Consider the following 6560-nt stretch of genomic DNA (forward strand, 5'->3'; position numbering starts at 1 on the left):
TGAATCGATTACTTATAGAGATTATCCAAAAATGATCTATAATAGTCTATAAAGATTCATCTAATTGTTAATTATATCTAAATTACTACTGCGAATTTATTTCTTTTAGAAATTACCAAGAATAATTAAATTTTGCAATTCTACGACCATGATTATTCTATAATTAAATTCTAATTATTTTAAATTTTCTAAACTATTAACCTCCCAAATTTTCTTCCAAATTTTCTATTTATTTTTCCTTTTCTTCCAACGACAGCGACGGCCGACGACAATTACTACTGCGACGGCGACGGACGAGCGGCGACAGCGACGGCCGACGACGACTGCGGGCAGCGGCACGAGGGGCGAGCGGCGCGCAGCAGCGCGGGGCTCGAGGCGGCGCGCGGGACGCGAGGCGCGGGCGCGCGGCGCGAGGCGGTGACGCGACAGCGATGGGACGGCGGCGCGGCGACGGGACGGCGCGGCAGCTCGGGGCGCAAGGCGGCGATGCGGCGGCTGCGCGGCGCGCGGGCGCGCGGGCGCGGGACGGGGATTCGATGGCGCGGCAGCGGCGGCGCGCGGCGCGAGGCAGCGACGGCGACGTTGCCGCGGTGCGGCAGCGGCGACACGACGGCGGCGCGGCGCTTGAGGCGGCCGGGCGCGATGGCGACGGCCGGCAGCGGCGGCACGGGGCTCGGGGCGGCGTCGGCGCGGCAGCGGGGCAGGGTTAGGGCTAGGGGACTTCGTCGAACACTTTAGGTGCAATGAACAGTGCCGTTTTCTAATTAACCCGATTTTAGTGTATTTTCCATATAAATTTGATTCCACAGTTCCTAATTTTGCATATATGCATTTTACTCAATATTTGTGTTATCTTAACTAATGAATTCACCCTAGATTAATATTACTCATATTGTATTTTTATATAATTTATTTGAGTTTTAATTAGGGTTAATTCTTATTCCATCGTATTTAAATTCAATTGATCCAAATATGGTCGCGACAATATTTTATTTATTTCTATCCGCACCTAATCTTTATTCTAAATTATATTTATTTTTCCAATTTGTTTTTAGGGTTTGTTCCTACTTAACTATTCTTTACTCACGATTAATAGTCTTCGAAATCAAATCCAGATAAAATAGGCGAATAAGATCGGCATGATGCAATTAATTTAAAAGGTTTTTGAAAATCCGTATTTTTAGAGATTTGATTTTGTCGGTCGAATTTTCAGGGTGTTACTTCAACCGGAAAACCAGATATAAGAGTCCCTCAACTATCAAAACCGGTGCAAAATAGGCCCAAGGCGGTTTGATGGCGATTCTAGTTGACGTGGCGTCTACATGGCTAATTTGATTCATTTTTCATTTGACGTGACACATAAACAAAAACTAAACAATTTAAAATATAAAACAAATATGTGGGCCCACGTGTCAATCAAATAATAACATATAAAAATAAGGGGACCTGCAGTGGATCCCACTTCCTCCACCTCATCCCCTCTCTTCTCTATCTCCTCCCCTCTTCCTCTTCTTCCCCAGCTGTGGTGGGCACTGCTCTATCTCCTCCGCTTCTCCCCTCTTCCTCTTCCCCAGATGCGGCCGGCACAGCTGTGGTGGTGGTGGTGGTGGTGGCCGGCGGTGGCTGTTGTGTGCATCGAGCCTAGCTAAGCCAGCAGCAGAAAAACCTATGCACATAGCTAAGCCAGCAGCAGAAAGATTGCATAGCAGGCAGCAACATCAAGCAAGTATAGAAGTTGGTAGCTAAGTAGGGATGGCAATTTTGCTGATGGGCCCGATGGGCATGGGCGTCAAAATATAGTGGGCAGGAGCCAGGTTTCACATTTTACTTGTGGGTAATCCATGCTCGACCCGATACATATGTATTAGTCGATTTTGGCCCATCTCTTAATTCTCATATCCCTTTCTCTTTACTTATTTGTGATGTAGCTGGTAATAACTTGTTATGCAATTCAAATTATTGTTGACAACTAATTTTTGGCAATTTATTGATTTTGTTTCTCTTTATTAAATTATATATCTATCAAGACATTATGCATGTGAAACCCACGGGTACCTATCGGGCATGGGTATGGGCACAAAGTTTTGCCCGCTAACCTAGTGGGTAGGGTTCGAGCAGGCAACATTAGGCAACGGATCGGGCATGGTTTTGCTTTACCCGTGCCCGACCCCACCCGTTGTCATCCCTACTCACTGAAGTGAGTACTGGAATGTAGAGCTCAGTGATCAGTGATCTAAATCTTGCAAGACTAGCTAATTTGATGTGAACTTCAATCGATGGCTGCCTCATTGCATGTCGTAGACATTGGAATCAGCGGTGTAGCAGCCAAGAACGCGGACGAACACCAAGAGTTTTGATCTCCTTGATGGCATTGAGGACGCGCAGGTCGTGGGAGGCACCCTCGCAGTCGACGTAAAGGAAGTCAGGGAACATGCGGAGCATCGCGGTGCTGCGGGCCAGCCGGAGCAAGGGCCTTCCCCTTCCCCTTCTTCCCATCGACGCCGCAGCCAAGGCGCCGCTCCCCATGCTACCGCTTCCGTGGCACGTGCCAGATGCGGACGGGAACACCATGGCTGGCTCCGGCTGGGGAACCATCCCGGCGTCAGCGGCACCGCCGCCGCGGCCATGGCAGTGAACAACGTCGACGGCGACGGTCGACCTCGGCATCCTCGGTGGTGGGATGAACGTGTCCCACCGCCACGCACACATCTTCTGCGACTTCCACGCTGTTGCTTTGTGGTTGAGGTGCTCAGCAAGAACGGGTGCTTCGTCGAGGGCATCCTCCACGAGCCATGCGGCAAGCTCGTCAAGCTCGACTCCCAGGACCTCCTCCAGATGGGGGACACACAGTTCTACTTTGTCCTCCCCACCCACTCCATCTTCGCCATCGACGTTGTGCGCCGCGTGTTGCCCACCTCCCTCCAACGAGGCGACAACAACGAGGATGATGATGATGGGGAGGAAGAACGGGAAGAGGCGGTGGCGAAGTGGCGGAGGAACGGAGACACTGGGGCTCCTCTCCTGACGGCTGCCGCGCGCCACCCCTGCTCCCCGCCCGCCACCGCTCGTCAACTGTCGCCCCTGCATAGAGATGAAGAGAGGGGGGATGGGGAGGGAGAAAGGAGGAAGAAGAGGTGAGTGAGGATGACATGTGGGGTCCACATGGGCCCTATTCTCAGGGTTATGGATACCACGTACCTAATAGTAGTTGACTAAATCTCGACAGGACCCACCACATACCATGTCTTATACGGAAACAACCTTTGGATATAGGAGGAGTTCCGCCTAAGGAAGGATGAATAGAGTTCTACATGGAAACGACAAGGACTACTCGGATTGTATCCATATTGGTCTCCCTAGTTCTACTTGGACAAGGGGATACCTATAGGTATAAATACAAGACCCTCTAGGAGGAGAGGGGACACAGAACAATAGATCAAGACACAAAATCAACATACAAGCCATGAAGCCAACATACGCCAAGACAAGACGCCGGATATCGACTTCAGAGATAAGCATGGCTAGTCCTAGTACCAACGATCTCGCATATATCCTGGTACCAACGATCCCCATACTATGCAAATACCGGAGTCGCGACATCAAACGTCGACACCTATCATTTTTAAAGTTATTTTTGGTGTAGCTGGCATGTGCCAACGGTTTTTATTATTTTCCAAATCAAATTGTCCCGTAAGCGCCACGTCAATACCACGTGGGATGAAGACCTAGTCAAATTATTCACATAGGTGCTATGTCAGCCAAAAACGGGGACAATACTTCCGCGGGACCTCGTTTACAGTGGTTTTGTAAGTTGGGGGACACGTTGTATCTGGTTTTTCGTTTTAAGGATGAAAATTGGATTCGGTGGCAAGTTAAGGGACCTTAAATGATCTTATTCCTTTTATTTTCGAAGCTGTAAAAATGTGCTTTGTTGGGCCTTCTTGGAAGGGTAGTATTTGACATAAAACAAGTGTAATTTATGGGCCTGCAAACTTTTAATTTTCGAAGCTGTAAAAGTGTGCTTGGATAGGCTGTTTTTGCCAGAAAACAAAAATGAACAAGTTCACTTTAGATTCCTCATCTTGACATTGAGTTTAAATCACATGCCTAAACCGTAAAACCGGGTAGAACTCATCCCTCATCTTTTAAAACCTGTGTAAATGTAGTCCTAAAGCAATATTGAAGACGGTTTTGGGTGAAGTGACGCTGATGTCGCACAATAAACAAAAATAGAAAAAAACCACACGAAGACCCACATGTAAGTGAAACAACAATCTTCGTCCTTATCTCCTCTCCCGCTGTGGTGGCGGGCGAAGCTGCGTGGCCGTGCTCGGAGCAAGGAGCAGTGGAGCAAAGCAACGGCGAACGAGGCAGCGCGGGCACCGATGGCCTCGATCTAGGGGTTGTGCGGCTGCACAGACCGGCGGTTGAAGCATGGCAACAATGGTGGTACAAGACATGCGGCGGCCGGCGCGTCGTCGTCTTCTGCGGTGGGGGGTCGTTAAGCTTGTTAAAGTACTCTACCACGCTAAACCCCTTGCGAATGGCAATGTTATCGGCCAACGGTGGAATGTACGGTGGCTGGGACAGGTCGCCGAGCAAGTCCCACACGACTCCGGCGAAGAACGGGTGGACACAGACGTTGTCAGTGCCTCCGGCGAAACCTAGCCTCTTTGTAGGCTCCCTATCGAGAAACCTTGTGGTGAGGTTGGTGAGCTTCGGCCAGCGCTATTGTGAGTCCACGGAGAACTCCAGCCCTGGAGCAGCACATTGTAGAACCTCTCCTTCTGGCTCTGTCCCCGGCGTCTTCCCGTACATCATCTTGTAGACGAGCATGCCAAGCACCAACCAGACGACGATGAAATTGTCGAAACAAGATTTCGGCAATACTAAAAGGGGGTGGCTATCAAGCTAGAAAAGTGGATGGGTTTGGAGACAAGGAATTTTATACAGGTTCAGGCCTTCTTATTCAAGAAGTAATACCCTACTCCCGTCCGGGGATGATTCCGCCGAGTATGTTATTGATCGTATGATTGGGAGAAAAAGAATCGTCCCGAGAGGAACCCGGACCCCTCCTTATATAGGGGAAGGGATCGTATTACAAAATACAGTCCATATCCCTAACGGAATATGTTTTTACAGATAAAATACAATCGTAACCGACTAAGATATCGGGTATTTCCTTGACATACAAGTTAGAAACTAACCCGAGTCCTCATAAAGATATTCTATCTATATTTGGTACCGTATTTCCGACTAAATTATAACTGTGATGTTGATATGGGGTATCCATAATCTCCACAGTAGCCCCCGAGACCTTCGCAGTTGACAAAATAGCCTTCTCGAAACAAAAAAACAATAATCCGAGTGCTTCAATTCAACTTGCTCCAGCTTGCCGAGTGCTAAAAGACTGTGAAGGGCGAAAAATAAAACATGGTGCATCGAGTAGATGCACCTAAAATAAAACATGGTGCATCGAGTAGATTCACCTAATTAGGTGTAGCCCCCGACTATGTGATTAGTTGAAAAACTAAACATGTAGTCAAGAACCGAGTGATTTTATAACGAAGCATGCATGGTACTCAATAAAATACCCAGCCGACTGCTTCTCAACTTGAACATATCAAGGATAAAGAATACGAAAAGGGCCGAGTGATAAACACTCAAAAGGTCCAAAAATAGACATATTTGATAGGAATCCGAGTAGGAAACTCTTAAAATGATCCACCAGATATGATAAAGATCATGGTAATTAAGAAGTTTAATAGCCTAGGCTATAACCCTTACCATAAGCAAAATAAGCATATAACATGCTAAGAGAATAACTGTTAATAAACCAGTCATCTCAAATCAGCCCAAACAGCTTGTGCAGCCTAATAAAGCTTACAAAAATGGTATAACACCTTTCTGTCGGGCACCTTTTTATTTGCACCATAATAATTCCAAAGAATTATTGAACCACGTTAAAAAGGATTTTAGCAGCATCGGGCCACATCATTGTGAGCTCAAATTGCCAAAGCAAAAAGCGCCTAAGTCCCTAGGGATCACAACAGGCCACGCTGATTATAATATTGGGCTGAAGTACTGTACAGGCCCAGGCCCATTAGCACTCCCGATACCCCATATACACCGAAGTCCAAGCGTCGCTTCGTCTTCCCCGCCGAGACTTTCGCCATTTCCCCACTCCTTGCTACAGTACAGAACCGCGCCGACGGAGCTAGGGTTCATCAATCCGCCCCAATCCATTCTCAAAAAATCCCACGAAACCTCTCCGCGTGTCCACCGCACCGATTCCTCATTCCCCACCAGCTATATCTTGGACCAAATCAATCCATTCATCTTGCATCCATGGCAGAAGAGAGAGAAAGTTTCGAGAGTCAGTGGGCTCCTTCCGATGTAACGGAAGAGGATATGAAAGAAATGGTGGCGCACGGCGTTCTTCCGGCGAAGGAAAATCATCGGGTGGCGACCAGCGTTCGGCGAGGCATTCCCGACCCCCGATACGCACGAGATCGTGGTATTCTCTCACTTCTTCTATGGCGGATTTTCTCTTCCAACCT

Source organism: Oryza glaberrima, chromosome 8, assembly GCF_000147395.1.
Source record: "Oryza glaberrima chromosome 8, OglaRS2, whole genome shotgun sequence".
Lineage (NCBI taxonomy): Eukaryota > Viridiplantae > Streptophyta > Magnoliopsida > Poales > Poaceae > Oryza > Oryza glaberrima.